This window comes from Ixodes scapularis, unplaced genomic scaffold (genome assembly GCF_016920785.2).
Source record: "Ixodes scapularis isolate PalLabHiFi unplaced genomic scaffold, ASM1692078v2 PGA_scaffold6__148_contigs__length_123643588, whole genome shotgun sequence".
NCBI lineage: Eukaryota > Metazoa > Arthropoda > Arachnida > Ixodida > Ixodidae > Ixodes > Ixodes scapularis.
The window spans coordinates 83271262-83288811 of NW_024609881.1; positions in this window are offsets into that span (position 1 = coordinate 83271262).

Consider the following 17550-nt stretch of genomic DNA (forward strand, 5'->3'; position numbering starts at 1 on the left):
GCGAGCGGGGCGAGTCGGGGAAAAATTCTCTCCTGGCCGTGACGTCACCCCGGTTTGCCGTAAGGGGGCGCCACGCGAACTTCTCAGGGCTAATAGGCCGTGAAAGTTGCGAATTCTTCCGATGCGAGATGCCTGGCGAGAAAAAAAGCCACGTGTGCGCGTTGAGGGCTGGCCAGGCTGGCTTCCGGTAGAATCCGCTGAAATCGGCGGAGCGACTTTTCTCTGATCCAGATGAAGATCTGAAGTGGCAGCTGATCCAAAACGACGAGTGGAACACATCCGTTTCGATCCCGGTCGTCCAGTGAAATATGCGCGCTCCAATTAAAGTCGATCCCGGCGCGCTGCAAAACGACCACTTGAATTCGCCATTAGTCCCTTCTTTTCATCCTTCGCTTCCCTCGCTCAAAAAGTTGAGAGGAGGAAAGTCTTGCAGAATATCGAGTCCGCAACATCCGACGCCACGAGCTGATGGGACCAATCGAACCGCGTCAAAAGAACAAGTCACTGGGCCTTTCCTGTTTAGGGGGCTCAGTGATGATAGAGCGCGTACAAACATGACGAACATTATGTTGGTGTTCGTCATGTTACTGTACGTGCTCTATCATCGCTCTTGACGATGGCTGATTGGGTCCCATCAGCTTGTAGCTTTGGCTGCGAATTATTTGCACTCCTGGTATGACTAACTTAATAACCGCACTATCACTAAAAAAAAAATAAAAAAAATATATATCAGCCACGGGAACTCCGAGATGTCCCTACAGGGGGAAAGCTGCTGCAGCATAAAGAAAGAAAATTCGTGAGTGTCATACATGCCGTAGGCACGGTTTAATCAAGCTGTGCAGATTTTCGAGAAAAAAAAAAAACAGTTGGCAACATCCCTGCCGTTCCCGCCTGTCGCGAATAATCTGACGCCTCGTTGCTCGTAACTGGTCTAAGGTCTTTGAAGTGGAGCCCGTAGCACTGCTGGCATTGCCGAAGTCGCTTACCACCCATCCTTGGCACTGTTGCTTTTCCCATCGGATGAGGCCGAACTGGGGTAAGCCATTGGTTGCTGATCGTTCTTGAATATCAAAACTTCACTTTTGGTGTCTTTTAACACCGGTTGCTCAACACCCCGTGAGTGTGGTCAGGAAAAGAAGAGTTTGCTTCTCTTGCGGTGACTTTGTCACCAAAGCAGGCTTGGTCTATAAAGGCGTCTTCACCAAAATCTTGAATGTAATTTGTAGCATTTTGACGGTTATGGGGGCGGACGGGCCATACGCCCGCCCGCCCCCATAACGGGTCCGTGTCGTTTCGTTCGAAACAGGTTTTGTGGAAGCACGATTCGTGAATAGTTTTTTATGGACTCATGTTTCATGGACATGCGTCTCATCGGCACTGTGGTGTTTTGTGGACAAATGCTACTACGACGATACGTGAACAATATATATATATATTTTTTTATTTTTTTTTTTTTTACTGACTGCGTAGTCAAATTTGGAAGCCGCTAAAGGCGTGATTCACTGAGATGTGTTTAAAAAAACCTTGGGTACCCCCTCCTTTCTCTCCCCGCGAGAAGCAAAATGTTTTTTGCGAAAACAACAGCATTGTGTTCGACGAAACGTCCCAGGGTGTGTGGATAAAACGAACGTAGGAGGCTTTTCGATGTAAAGTCGTTCGACCTACCGATTGCCACCGCCCCTAATACGCCCCTTTTCTTCCAGATGATAGCAAACCACAATGTTACTGGTACTTCCGAAAAATATACGACGAGTTTGTTTGCGCGTATTTTTCAGACTACTGATGGCTGTGGCAGAAAAGGACACCAAGCGAACATGGACGTTGCGTGGCTTCTCAAAGGCCCTAGACAACAGACCCATCGAATTTTCGAGGCCGCCGCCTCCTCAACACATCTGTGGCCTGTGCGGCGTGGTTTCTATGGCGCCCGTGCTTCCCGGATGTCTCCACACCTTCTGCGGCTCGTGCTATCAACTCGTCAGCAGCGAAAGTCCTCCGATGTGTCCTCGCGATCAGACGACCATATACTTGACGAATTTCGCAACTGCAAGCTCCTCTACGGAGAGGGCCATCGTGAGAGAGTACGGCATGCGATGTCCTAACTTCCCTCACGGCTGTGCGTACGTGCTGAAGAGCGACAGCAACATCGCTGATCTCGAGGGTCACTACTCAGCATGCGAGTATCACGCGGTGTCCTGCCGGGTCTGCGGTACTTCAGTTGCTCGAGGCAAAATCGTGGACCACTTGATGGATAGTTGCAAGACTGCGGCGGTAGACAGCGTGGAGGCGATGGCGAAGAAAGTCGTCCTGGATGACGTCGAGTGAAGTTTCTGGTGCATTCCCTCCTGCTCTTGTCAACACATTTATTTAACGCGTGAAAGTTCAATAAAGCGTGACACCGTAGACCTGCTGGATTGGTTGCATTTTATGCGTTCCCTCGCAACGTCCCGGCGAAGATGGGAGTGGTTAAGAAACCTTGCAGCACGTGGAGTGAAGGTTTGTACGCCACACACGTATAGCCAGCCGGCAACAGCCAGGCGGCGCCGGCAGAGTGAGAGCCCACGGTTATACCCTATCTCGTAACTCGGCAAAGGGCGAATGATAAGCCCCAGATTGCGTGCCGACGGCTTCGAAATGCGCGACGATTACGAGCGCAACGCACACATATTGGAGCATCACGCAGCGAAAAGCCCGATACTTTTTCGGACTAGGGGCCCGCTCCGGTGATACGCAATCATATTTCCATTGGCCCGCCAGGGCTGTAGCTTCAACTGTACTGGCATGTTACGCGATCACGGCTTCCTGGGATACCCAGTATTTCTTGCTTCAGACACTAGGCTAAGCGGCGCCGAAGGAAAGGATAATAGTAAAAATATGTATTTCACAGCGTCTCCATACCCACCGTCTAGTTTTTTTTTTCTTTCAGGTCACAGCAGTGTTGGGAAGTAATGTAAAGGGGTACTCCGGCCGTTTTTTTCGAACAACCTAAAATCCCATTTTCTGAATACCCGGACTTTAGTCTTCACGCTATGCTCTTTAATGTCTCAAAATTCAAAATAGCTATTGAGAAAACTGCAAATAAAGATGATGCCGAAACCAACATGAAATTCGCCGCCTTGGGTGAAGCTGGGCAGTGAAAGCGGAGGGCCGGGGGAGGGGGAGAGGGGGGGGGGGGGGGGGGTATTGTTTGAGCGCATTCGAACGCTGGCGTCCTGCGTTTGGCGTTGCGAACGCGTTGATGTCTGACAAACGCGATGATCTTTGATTTCTCATGCGAGATCGAACACCGCCCTTTGATAGTGCAGTGCACTAAAGAAGAGTATAATAGTCCCTTGACGATTCAGTCGGTAAAGAACTTGGCTCACAATCTCCAGGAGGGAGGTGGTTTCAAAACCTGCCGGAGAATTTCCTCTTTCAAGTCTTGTATCCTATGCTTGTCTTTCGGCGCAATGCTTTTCGAGATCTCCTCGATGATCTGTTGATAAAACACATACCTTGTTAAAAGAGGGATGTTGTTTTCTCAATGTTTGCATATATGAAAAATCGAAATGGGGCTCATCTGTTTGCATTGGCTGCAGTATTGCAGCAAATAAAACTTCTTCACTGACTAAACAAAATCAAGCTGATTCTTAAAAAAAAAGAAAAGTGTGACGCACGTGTTAACGTTTACACCCGCAAGTTTGTTAGGTCTAATATTTCACAAAAATTCAGTTATGCCTTAATCTTTCAACAGCCAGAATGCATCACCTCAAAGCCATTCGATTGAAAGTTTGAGCTTCCTATATGTGCAGGCGTCGATTTTTTCGACTCGTTTTGCGGCATAACGTCCACCAGGCCACCCCTGCACAGAATGCATTCGCCGTGTCACTAGTTGCGTGCAGTGCAGGCGAAGGCAACGCGAGGCGAAGAGAGAAAGGCCGAGCTCTAGGAAGGCAATGGAGAGCAATGGAGGGCGAGGGGTGAAAGCGAGAGAACTATATACTTCGAATCAACTTCGGTGCAAGCGCGGCCTATGTTATGAGCCGAAAGGCCAATCAAACACCGCAAAAAGCGCAGCGTCATGGCGTGCTCTCTGAGCTTGATAAGACTAGCCGGCGGAGGAGCACGCACAGACAGACGGCGAATACCGGCTGGTCCTATCAACTGCAGAGAGCATGCCATGAAGTTGTGCGTCTTTCGCTGTTTGATTGGCTCTTCGGCTCATAACATCTGCCGCGCTCGGACCGAAGCTGAAACGAAGTTTTTTATAGGCACTTTAATAAGGAGAGGATTCTCTCCTCTTCCCCAGCCTTCCTACTGATTGCCCTTTCTCCCCTCGCCTGGCGTTTCCTTCGCCGGCACTGCATGCAACTAGTGATATGAATTATAGATACATACTATAGCCACTTCACACAAATACCGCATAGATTAAGGCAGTTATTATGATATGGAGCACGCGTTTGGATGGCCTCCCCAGAAAGTATTGTTACCGGGGTTCCCAATTATTCCATCACAAGTTGAACAAGTCCGACACTTGCCATGTGTAATCTGTGGAGGAAACTGCAGGAAGCTTCGGAAACGACGTGCAGAAGTCCTTGATGATGGGTGTCAGGAAAGAATGTCTCTGGCGACTGACAATCTTGTGTAATTTGTGATGAAACTTACCAAGAACCGAGGCTGTAACACATTTTAGGAAGGGCATCCAAATGGTTGGGCCACGTCATAGCTGCCTTAATCAGTATGGTGACTATGTGTAGTAGCTGGAAACTTGGCAAAGGAACAACGCTGCGGCACCCTCGAGCCAATGAAAACGACGGAGCGTAGCACATGATGCCTCTCAAGAAATGATGACGCATTGACACGTGCATCGTTTCAATGCTTTGATTGGCTTGTTGGGGCTGTAGCGTTTTTTTATTCAAATTGAGTAGAGCAATTAGGCGTTAAATTCAGCGGTTTGCGTGCTTCTAAGCTACACGATACTAGGAATGTTTTCTTGGGGGACGCAATCTGGGGAACGCAACTAGACGCACCTGAAGCCACTGGATTCTGGGAAGGTTGCGCCAGTGCGTTCTCCTTGCCTACACTATTAACAGCGTACCCTCTATGGCTACCTATAGATGAATGAAACTTCAATTTTAGAAGTTACATAGTCGATTTAAAGGTTTCATGGGTTTTCCGTTGCCTTAGAGGTTAAAACGGCTGTTCTTTTTTTGTCTAAAATCACGTTTAATGGTTACGCTGCGACTCTTGTGTTGTAACCTCTAAAATGTAACGTTGGACAAGAACGGGTAACCTCTACACGATTGTTTACTTTTGTTTCCTCCCAAAAAGGAGAACTTAGAAAGGGAAAGGGGGAGAGAGGGGCCGACCGGCCGACACGAGCGAGAGGGGAGGCATAATAATATAATAAGAGGAGGAGTGAACCCAACCTTTTTAGCTCAACGAATTCCGAAACTATAAAGATGTAACCTCACGTGACCAGACTCCTTGGCGCCTTCACTGCCTTCACTGGTCAACGCCGACACTTCGGTTTTGGGGGCATCGCGGTTGTGGCCGTGCGCGGCTGTCGTGCATGGTTTCGGATTGGAACCCATCGTCGCTGCAGCTGTTTCATCTGGATTACCCTAAAACGACAAATCTTCACAACATATGCTTAGAAAGGCGTTATACTCGACGCAGAATTGAATCTGCATCATAGCTTCAGTTCAAGTTTTTAATACCGAATGTTTTATATATGCATGCAGCTTGGTTTTGAGTCCGAGTTGAGGTTTGCCCTCGTGGACGTCGGCATCAGTGCAGTCAGCATCTATTCGGACATGCACGGAAAACGCTGTACCTTCTCTGACATTGAGCGACACTTGAAGCCAGCCGGAACAAAGTACCTCTTGACCAACCAGGTACGGAAGGTTTCAAGATTCATTTTGTGCATTGTCTTGTGTGAGATTTCCGGTAACAAGTCTAATACTTCTGATGTATATGATTTACGTAAGTAACAATATAATGCCTTAAGTCGGCAAAATAGTGAGATTCAAACATTTATTACATACAGGCACACAATGTCCCCGTGTAGTACTTTTAACGAGAGAGAAAATCCACATATTGTCAGACCAATACTGATAAATGATCAGCACACCAATGATATGAAAAATTCCCCAAGCTTGGTGAGTTAATTTCTTTTTTGTCAGTTCATACCACAGGCAGAGCTGCCAGACAAGTCCACTTTGTCTTTCCATCACATATACGCAACAGCTGAGAAGATTGTGATCTACGGCGGAAAACCAGGAGCACTTGTTCCACCCAGTGAAAGCCCTCGTGATCGCACTTCCGCAGCCATTGATACTGCTCCAAAAACTGCTTTTGCACAAGGACTCTGCACCCCGAGTGTTAATGAACGGAAAACTGAAAGCGTTGTTGTTTAAGCTGGAACAATGAACATCTGTGTGAGCTTTGTCGAACATTACCTGGCATAAAAAGTTCATTCATTTTGGAACATCGTCGTGGACAGGGCGTTTCATTTTTTTTTTAAATTACATTAATTACATTAAGGCTTTTACAATAAAGGGAGTAGTTCTCAACATTTGTTGCATTATTTAAGCTGCCCAAGCGCATATATTTATGCGGGATGTTCATATTCGCCAATCAGCGAGGCTATGTAAGCGTAAAAGTGACAAGGGTCACAAATATTATTGACTATATAGTCAACTTTAAATGAGGACCGTTTTAGGGCGAGGGACGGTGCTTCGTGTTTAATTTTGTTGCTGACAGCTATATTCAAGAGTGTCTCAAATCGGCGAAAATTATTTGCTAAAAAGTATACATAAGTAGATATTATACAGAGCGAATTGTTTCGTCTTTACGGTATTTTTAAGAAAAGGGGGTATTGATAAAGTAATGCAGTCTTTGCCTCATTTTTGTGGGGCTCGGCGGACATTAGATGAGGGAGTGAACGCCCCATTTTGTAGACTAATTATTCAAAATATGTTGATTACCTTTTCAATTAATGGCTCAATTGGCCATGTCTCAATCGCAGTCATAACGGGACCAATTATTAAAGCCTGACCCAATTTAGACAGTTCACAAAAAATGATTACAACCTTTAAGCTATTACTATTTGTCGTTTAAAAGTTTGCCTTCCTTGCTTGATTCAAAACCGCTCGCAGAAAGGCGCGCCTGATTATGGTGCGTAGAAGTGTGACGCAGTTTTATCGAGCCTCCTCGTAACTATCTCGACGGCGTTCCTTTGGTGAATGCTCCGGTGTCAAGTTTAAATGATAGTGACGGAGGGACAGAGGTGACTACGTCACTTTCCTCTGGATTAGAATCAGCTTGCGGACTTGAATCGACGCGAAGGCAAAATTTTCGCCATGAATATTTCAAAGATAGCACTGCCTGAGCTTGATTTTTTTAGAGAGTGTTTGCTTGTTTACAGCGTTGCGTAAAGAACATCCAAAAGTACTTGAAGTGTAAAGTAAATTAGAGGTTGTGTACTTCAAGTAAAGTTATATGTACACCGGGTGCAATGTACTTGAAGTAACGTACTATAAATGCAATATATTTTAAGGTAAAGTACAAGTACTTTTGACACAATCTTTCATTATGCACTTTTTTTTAACTGGTATGCATTGCTTCAGGGGTAATGGAAGGTGCATCAGTCTTTTTACGGAAACGGCAGCAAATATTGTATAAAGTCGAATCGCCACAAAGTAGTTCTACTCTCGCTGACGAGCTATTTGACACAATCAACTTATAAGGCAATTGTGTCGGTCTTGTAGCCGCCATTACTTCACTAGGGGAAATGACCAGATGACGTCTCGAAAAAGCTCGTTTTCACACGATGATAGGCCATTTTTTTGTTTTAGAATTCGGGGAATGTACATTGAAGTCGCGGGTTTTACTTTAAAGGGGCACTGACACATCAAAATCGTAATTTATCTTATTATCCGAAATGATTGAAAATGATGCCGGGACATTACCCTCAAAATTCGAAACTTGGGAATTCAGTATTTGTGAATTAGAAAAACAATTTCCAAATGCCGAATTTGAAGTTCCCGCGCGATCCGCGCCAGCGCAGTGAGTCAAATTTTGCGGTCTCCTGCGACTCGACTTTCTTTCGGACCTCCGCACCACGCTGTGAAGCAAAGCGCCGTTGCTACCGCGACCCGAAGAGAGGAGGAGGTGAGCAGGCGGGATAGAAGGGAGCCGGCGCGGGGAAAAAACGGTTTGTTCCCCGACTCGGCGATAAGCCTCTGCTCGAGCGCCGCCAAGTTTTCCGAGGGAGAACACAAACCCAAAAAGCGACATCACACCGAAATCTGATTTTTGGTATTTCAAAAAGAAAGGCCGTAGTGCGTTCGTCATTGCGTTAAAAAAACATGTTTTACGGCTGCCGTTATTAAATGTTATAGAAATGTCGCCTACAAAGCTTCTAAATTTCCTGATTTTTGACGTCACAGATCAAAAGAAGCAAGGAGGTGAGCGCGGGAAATATAAACGCCAAAAATAAAAAGGCGCACGCGCGCGCGGGAAATTTTTTTTTTTTTTCGCGATACGGTTTTTTTTGCGTGTCTATGACTACAACTTGCATCGTTTTAGACAATAAAAAAGAATACGACCTTTGGGGTGTCAGTGCCCCTTTAAGTATCAGAAAAAATACTTTAGTAAAGTATAAGTACGTGCTCAGAGAATGTTTTTCAGGTAAAGTGCAAGTTTTCTAAATAGTGGTACTTTAAGTACCATGTACTTAGAGTACTTCCCCACACCCAGCTTGTTTATTATCTTTTATATAAAAAAACGTCAGTGGAATTACTAACGATCTTCAAATCTTTGAAGATCTGCATATTTTGAGTTTTGGCATGAAAGACAACACAAAAAGGTCACCTTCGCGTTGCCCTTTAGCACACGATTCTTCGAGTATAGCACAAACTACGGGAGCACCACAAGAGCTTCAGAGCGGGTGCTGCATTTTGTTGCCTCCTTTGAGTGAGGACGCAGTGTGTACACCTCCAGTAGTGGGCGAGAGTTTCTACGTTTGGGAGAAGCGGGGACAAGCTCTTTCTTGAAATGCCTCAAGTCTTCTTGAGCTTCGGGACACAAAGAAACGCCAGTCTTCGGCGCTAATCCCACAGTTGCTCGGCCTCTCTTGCGTCGTGTCTGTTCGCTCCCCGCGCCTCGTAGCAGTGTTCTTGCAGTGGGGGGCTTGTGAAAATTTTGGGGGGTTTCGGACTCACCAAATTACTTTCTTCCCCCACCTTTCTATGCCACATACTTCGCCCTCTTTGCAAATATCAGCTGATCTTCCAACATCTTATACCTTTTTGTGCAAGAATGTTTGTTTATAGGCAAAACAACCACTAAAATTCAGTTTGTAAGTTGAGTAGAAGATACTTCCGAAAAGTAATAAAGTAAACTACTAAATACTGTTATAAAAATATAATTGAAAGTTACTAAACTACTCAGGAAAGTATTTAAACTACAGTAACTTGAGTAGAGTAGTTGAACTACGTACAAGTCTGCTCCGTATCGTGTCGGGGAGAGTGTGTTACTCCATCCTGGCCTACTCTCTCGCACTCCTCCGCGCGTCTCCCGTTTTCGGGGGGCCAGGGAGATCACGGAGGAGAGTCGGGCCCAGTCTTGGCCAGTAACTTGTTACTAGTAACGCGTTACCGGTAACTAGTTACTTTTTCGGTAACAATTTTACCCGTAACGCGTTACTCTTTAATGCTGGTAACTTGTAACTGTAACACTGTTACTTTTTATTGGGTAACTGTAACTGTTTAGGCCGTTACAGTTACTTTTTTTTACTAAATAAATTGGATCCCGCTGCCGTGGACATGGTGAAATCGCCTTCTTGAAGTATTTTTCTCAATACTCCTCGCTGACAAAAAAAGAAGCGTGGCCACGTTTTAAACTTGCAGAAAATTGCCTCGTTTAGCCCACGACCGAGAATGGACGACGGACGAGTCAGCACGAAACCAAGAGGTAAAGGAAGCCGGCGCCCGCGGGGGTAGGGGCGGCAAGGAATCTGTCTGTTTCACAGACTTTGGCTAACTCTTCTCTTACGGGGACCATCTGCGGGTGTTGGTGGTCCTGCGACATGTCTCCGAGTATTCGGTCTGGAATGTGAACCCCCCCCCCCCCCCCCCGGCCCTCTCTCTCTCTCTCCCTTCACCTTTGTTCGATATCTGTCCTGTCGTTTGTACACAAATTTGCTTGCCGTTTCCTCTTTCCTCAAGGAGGCCGTCCCCGTATCCTGCAGAAAGCCGGCGCTTGATTAACTTATTCGTTCTCTTCGGAGCGGCTCGAGTAAACATGAAGACAGGTTCAAGTGTTATTGCCTTTTTCGTTGATAGCCTCAAGAAACACCCCAATGGGGAGACACTTTGTTGTGGAACGTATGCAGTGCTCGAGCTGAAGCGATTTCAGGGAAAACACGAGTCATAAGTGAGAAAAACAGCCCTTTTTGATGCGTTTTCCATAGTTGGCGTGCCGCGGTGGTCATCGAACACTCGTGGAACACCAGAAGGCCTCACTTTGTCTCCTTTCCCCCTACGTTCTTGCGAAGCTGTTTGACCTGCTATGTTCAGGCCTGCTTCCGAGTATATCCCATAAGGCAGTTATGCGACCATCTGTGTCCTCACTCGTTTCAGATTGAAAAATAAACGAAATCGTTCACTGACGAGGGCCGATGACAATTTTGAAAAGCAGATGACTATAAGTTACAAGAATTATTGCAAATAAATTATGCACATAGAAATGCTGAAACGGAGAATGACACAAAAAAGAAGCACCCTTCGGGTTTAAATTTTTCTATTTTCTCAGTTGCCTTTTCTTCTCACTATAGTGTAACAAATAAAATATTGTTTTGGATTGTGATTTCTTGTGTCCATTGTTTTGTGCTGTAACGGGAAAGTAACGGCGTTACTGTTTTTGAAGCAACTGTAACTGTAACACATTACTTTTTGAAGCCTGTAACTGTAACAGAGTTACTTCTACTTCCCCCCTCCCGCCTTAGGTAACTGTAGCTGTAACACTGTTACCTTTTACTGGTAACGTGCCCATGACTGGTCGGCGAGTCCTGGATGGGACTCCGGGCGACGGGTTCAGTCGCGGCGTCGGAGCTCGTCCGACCGGCGATGAATCGACGCTAGCGTTCCCCGTGGCTCTGACAGTCGGCGTCCGCTCCTCCTAGTGGACGTCCGTGTGCCGAGAGCCCTGGCCCAAACTCCTGCGACGACGGGTAGCGGCGTGAGCTCGTCCGACCGGCGATGACTCCGCTCGCAATGACCCCTTTGGCTCTCAGGTCGGCGGGCGCTGCGGGCACACTGTGTCCACGGCTCGCTTGACTGCAGTGTCTGGTTGGGGACCCCCCGTACTCAAGGAACACTGTTGAATAGCGGGATCATCGTTGTTGGCATGGCGTTCCGTGAACCCGGCGCGGCGACCGCTCTCGATGGTAGCCGTCGGCCGCGCGGTGGGACGGGCACCGGATTCCCCTCTGAGCACCGGAACCCGGACGTAGAAGGTACGTAATCTAGCCTTTTATTCCCACAAGACACACAACACCGGCGAAGCCTCTCATCCGGGACTTTCACTGTTTCTAAAGGGGTATCCACACGAAAGAGAAATCCGCCACTTTCCTCCGTGAGACACACGTCATCCCTTTTTGACGCCTCGCGGCGCACTTCTCCTCCGTGGCGGAGGCGCGGAGGCTTCGTACTCTTAGCATGAGAGCTCCGCAGGTGCACGCGGCGGAGCCGGGGACGGAGCTTCTCGGGTTGTTGACGTCACGATATCCGTCCGCGGAGTTCTCCTTCGTGTGAATACCCCTTAACGCTCCAGCAAAGGGGAAAGCGCCGGTAGCCCCTTTCCCCTCTTCTCTCTCGCTCTCAAAATGCTTTCGAGCCGTTTCAAAGCAACACGAAGGAGAACTCCGCCCCTTTCCTCCGCGGTGTGCGCATCACGTGAGACATACGTCATCCCTTTTTGACGCCTCGGGGCGCCGTTCCACTCCGTGGGGGGAGGCGCGGAGGCTTCGTACTGTTAGCACGAAAGCTCCGCAGCTGGGCGGCGGAGCCGAGGACGGAGTTTCCCGGGATGTTGACGTTACGACATCCGTCCGCGGAGATCTCCTTCGTGTGGATACCCCTGCGGAGCTCTCGTGCTGTCAGTACCAAGCCTCCGATCCTCCGCCACGGAGGGGAACGGCACCGCGAGGCGTTAAAAAGGAATGACGTATGTCTCACGTGAGGCGCGCTCCGCGGAAGGAAGTGACGGACTTCTCCTTCGTGTGGATGGGCTTCCTGCGTTGCCCAGGGGGTGCTGCGAAAAGGGACTTGTTAGGCCTTTTTTTGGGTAGTACAAACATTAGCGTCTCAAACTGTCACGCATGCAGAAGCGCGCCTGCTCTGGTACGGAGCGCGAGATCAAGATTAAAATACAAAGAAGCAACAAAAATTCGAACGCCGTCAAAGCTAAGACGCTCCAAAGTAGACATGAAAAAGAAAAAGAAAAATGAAAGTGTTGCGACACAGTTGTTCTGGCGTCACCACTTCTGGCGTCACCACCCAGAGATAAGAGACGCGCACCCTAGCGGTGGTGTCATGAATTTGGCACTTTTGATTGTCTTGCGGCGTTGAGTCTGACCGATTTCTGGCGTCCAAAGGTGTTTTTTTTCTTTTGTTCTTCAGCACCAGGCAGAATTAAAAAAAGCTCAACCAACGTGCCATAAGTAGTGCGAGGTTCAATCAGGTGAGCTTGTTGTACTACCCAAAATGAGGGCGCTACAATTTGTCCAAAGCTTCAGCGCAGGAGGACAGCGCCCGTCCCTCTTAGCCTCCTCGTACATCTATACGGTGTTCGCCAGCTCGCGCTCGCCAGCCAACCTGGCTGTGTTCCAAATCTTACTCAAATGGATCCGAGTTACTCCGGTGGATCGTGTCACGTGACAGCACAGATTGAAAAACGCTGGACGCGGGTAGGTTTTAAAACGCCAAGGGTACAACTAGAGCACTATATAGCTCCTTCGGAGCAGAGTAGCGCAATCTAGAACGCCGTCTCTCGGCGACTAGCGGCGAACGCCCGGAGGTTCCAACTGCGGTCAGAAATGCATGGAGAACGTGAGAAAATCGTTGTTTCTTCAGTTTTGTGGGGATGTGCGGAATGGAAATCATTTTTGACATAATAATGAAACATTTTAGAATAATGTGCGATAAGTTTTGTGCCATACAAGGACGTAACTTTTTTTAAAAAATTGCCTGAGCGGCATCTTGCAGCAGACGACACGGCGACATCACACCATTCACGTGACCCGCTCCGGCCAACCCGAAAAGCCCATCTCCGCTGCGAGCAAAAATCGTCTGCTTCAAACGCCATTGCCTTGGAAATTGCCTTCTCAACATTTGCACACGCATCCGATATTATTAAAACTTTGCTAAAGTGTTTAGCGCTTTACGAACTTCACGACCGGCTAGTTTTGAAAAATGTGAACTCGCCGTTAGTTTTTTAATCAGCCGTGTTATGTCGATCTCCATGTATTCTCCCATAGGGCGGGCCGCCTCCTGGAACCCTGAGTACCACGTGACTCGCGCCGAGCCGCTCTGTCGGCCATGTTGTCGGCAAAACACACCGCTGCGAGCAAAAATCGTCTGCTTCAAACGCCATTGCCTTGGAAATTGCCTTCTCAAAATTTGCACACGCATCCGATATTATTAAAACTTTGCTAAAGTGTTTGGCGCTTTACGAACTTCACGACAGGCTAGTTTTGAAAAATGTGAACTCGCCGTTAGTTTTTTAATCAGCCGTGTTATTTCGATCTCCATGTATTCTCCCATAGGGCGGGCCGCCTCCTGGAACCCTGAGTACCACGTGACTCGCGCCGAGCCGCTCTGTCGGCCATGTTGTCGGCAAAACACGGGGTTCAAAGGATTGCGCTACTCTGCTCCGTAGGAGCTATATAGTGCTCTAGGTACAACATCCTTACCCTGGAGTAAGATCGAGTAAATTCTGGAACACGGCCCCCGTCTCCTCACGCACGTGACATGTCGGAGACATTCTTCACTGACGCTTAATTTCACCACAGTCTGCGACCATTCGATTAATGAGGTCCTCCACTTGCTACGTTGTGCGCCTCCAGGTAGCAGCCGAAATAGCTGGCAGTCCTCGAAACGAACTGCGCCCACCCTTCGTCACCGCTTCCGGTACCTGCCACAGGCGAGTCGGAGCTTGTCGAGAACGGCGGCTTTGACCGTGTCGTAGTTCGCCATTTCCTCCGCAGATAGCCTCGTAGAAAGGTATTTCACTCTTTCTGACAAGGCCGGCATAATCAAATGCACTCGGCTCTTCTTCGGCACTCCGTAGGCCGCGAACATCTTTTCGACACCGTCGAACCAAACCGGAACTTCCAAGTCAGGGGACAGTTTCTGACTTCCGAGAAGTTTCGCGCATTGCGAAACGGGGTCCAGACTGCCCATCCCGGTCGCCGCGGTAGCTGCGCCATCGACACTCGGTTCACGCACTGCCGCGATTTTTTCCTCGCTCTCAAGTGTGAGCCTCAACGTGGCGATTTCCTGCTCATGCTCCATGCGCCGCATGGTTTCCGCGTGCGCCTGAGAAGCCCGCTCGTCGGCGGGCCGACTTCCCGGCCCTTCTGCTCCTCCGTCGGTCCCATTGTCGATCGGGGCACCCAATGGAGTCTTTGATATTCATCAGTGTTAAACACCATGTCGCTCCTTAGACAAATAATTTGGGATTCACTTTTTTTTTTTTTTTTTTTTTGCATCTCCCCATTTAGTAACTTTTCGTTTTTTGTTAGCAGGAAGCGGTACCTTGTTTTCTTCACATAACAGCGCTGCTGTCATAATTAGTTTCCTACTTCCGTCTGCGCGCACCGCACCCTGTTGTCGAGGATGCGACCGCTAAAAGCGTCTGATAACACTGTCATCCTCCTCGGTTCCCCGCCGTTCGTGTGAATGCTGCAGCCACGGAGTCCCGCTTGTTCCGCCGATCACTAACGTCACGGACATTCCTCCCCGAAAAGCATCTCCCGTGAGAATATCCCTTCGGTGGGACTGTGAAGAGCTACTGAAGAGGATAGGAAGACCTGATTTAAAGCTAAGAGCAAGATGCCACACCTAGAAGTAAAGGAAATGTCTTGGGCTTAGTTCGATGCAAATTGAGTTTAAAATTATTTTTTGCTGAGTCTAATGAGAAAAACAGAGTGGATTAACCCTAAACGGCTGCTATACTTCCATCCTCAAACACTTAAAAACGAAAATAAATACTTTCCCAATATCAAATCAATTTCGTTCAGACTTAGAAAAAAAAATTAAATTGAACCCCCCCCCCCCCCCCCCCCCCACTAAAAAATACTTTTTTTTATTGCAGAAATAAACTACGCATTGCATAACGCTCATTTTCAACACAAGTGTACCGCTAGAAGTCCGAACCAGAAGCCAAAATTACCACCGTTATTATCTTATTCAAAAGCAGGCACGTAGCCAGAATCTTGTTTCGGGGCGCGGGGGGGGGGGGGGGGTCCCGCCGATGACAAAATGCTGTATGAAAAGGAGGGGGCAGAGGAGGTCCCAGCAAAATGGAACATTTCGGGGGGGGGGGGGGGGGGGGGCTCCACTGGGCCCCCCCCCCCCCTCCCCCCTGGTTACGTGCCTGATCAAAAAGTATGGGATCTTTTGAAAATTTCACTGGGAAAATAACGGCCGACAGAGCTCCCGAACACATGAAGCTCTATGGTGTTAGAAAACGAAAACAGGCGAAAATAGGCCCATGCATTTTCCTGTTGAATTTCTTAGAAAATCACAACTTTTGAATGAGATATCCGTTCGTGCTGAAACCTTGGCGTCTCGCTCGGACCTCTAGAGCACTTTTGAAAGGAAAATGAGCGCTCAGCAGTCTATAGTTTATTTTTTTAGGTTTAGAATTACCTGCAAATTTTTGGGGGGACACCCTGTAGTGTAATCCCTTGCGTTCAGAACATTTTTTTTTCTTTTTTTACCGATCCGCCCGACACAATATGCTTAATGTCGGTTGTATTCCATAAGCTCAAAATATAACGACAATGTTTTGTTTGTTGTTTTTGCTTTACATTGGCATTATTTTTGTTAGCTACTATAATTTATTAAATAAACACGAAAAACCAGCCACAGGAAGTCACCTCAATTGTGCAAGTTTATTTCACACTCAGGTGTATAGAAAACAAACATACAAAGGAGACATACCATAATAAAACAGGCTTAAACTCCACACATTTGCCCATATGTATACGGAGAAACGGGATCCAAATAAACAGTAAGGCAAACTTGTTGACTCAACAAGCGTATGCTTATACATCCACGAGCAACGGCCACGGTGTGCGCTGAAGTTAGTTTCAAAAGAACCAGAATGCGAGCCTCGTCGCTCGGTGCCTCAGGACGAGCCTGCTTTGTAATTCGCCTGACGACTTCCGTTTCCTGGCACTGAAAGCTTGCAACCTTTCTTGATGTGCTCCACTATCTTACCGCTCGCAACGGGAGCACAACAGGCCTCACAGAATATCCTGTGAAACTTACAGTTGGAATAATGCAACTCAAGATCGAACAAAGGAGGCTTGCGACTGCATATACACGAACGCCATCCAGGATTGTGGTAAGACTTTGTGCATTTGGAATTTCTTTCAAGCTGAAGCACATCAGTGAGCACGTAGTCGCAGCCAGTGGCGGAGTTGGGACAACGCATGCCGGCCTCCTGCAAGAGTTTAGCGAGATCCACAGAAAACGCGTCACCTGCAAGGTCGCTTTCTGACACCTCTTTCTGATCCAACGGACACAACGGAGGGTCATGGCGCAAGACGTTTCCATAGCACGTCGTGCAGTACCAGTGCGGACAGCTTCCCGGAAACACGGGTCTCAGCGACACCACGCCGCACAGGTCACAGATGAGTGGACGAGGAGGCGGTTTGGAGAATCGGATGGGCCTCCAGTCCAGGACGGGTGAGAAGCCCGTCAGCAGAAACTCCTCCGTTTCTTGCTCTTCCGATTGTGCCATCTCAAAGCTCTGCGAGATTGACAAGGGCGAAACTGGTCACCGCAATGCAGGGCTGGGCAGATATACTTCAAAAAGTATGCGGGAATACAAATACTGAAATAGATGTGTTTTAAGGCCCAAAATAGATACTGAGATACATTTGTGTTTTATGCAACGGGATATCCCTGAGATACTTCTGCAAAACTGGCGAAAACGTATTCCGGAATACAGATACGTATAGAAATACATTTGTTACCGAACGGTGCTAGGTGGGCAGGGTGTAGTTCGTGGCAAATGGTAATTTATGCTTGTGCTCCTTTTTTTGTGCCATTTTAAGCTGTTCCCCTTTTATCAATCAGTCCGTTGTGATGTCGCCTCCTGGCTTTTTATCCTCCCTCGGAAAACATGGCGGCGCTCGACGCATGCAGATGAGGATCGGTGAGACGGGGAATCGGACGAAGTGGTCTTTTATAGGTGCCCGACCACCTCTCATACTTCGAAAAAGAAATCATGAAACGGTGAAAACAACTGGGTTTGGTGTCTCTGTACCGTGGTTTC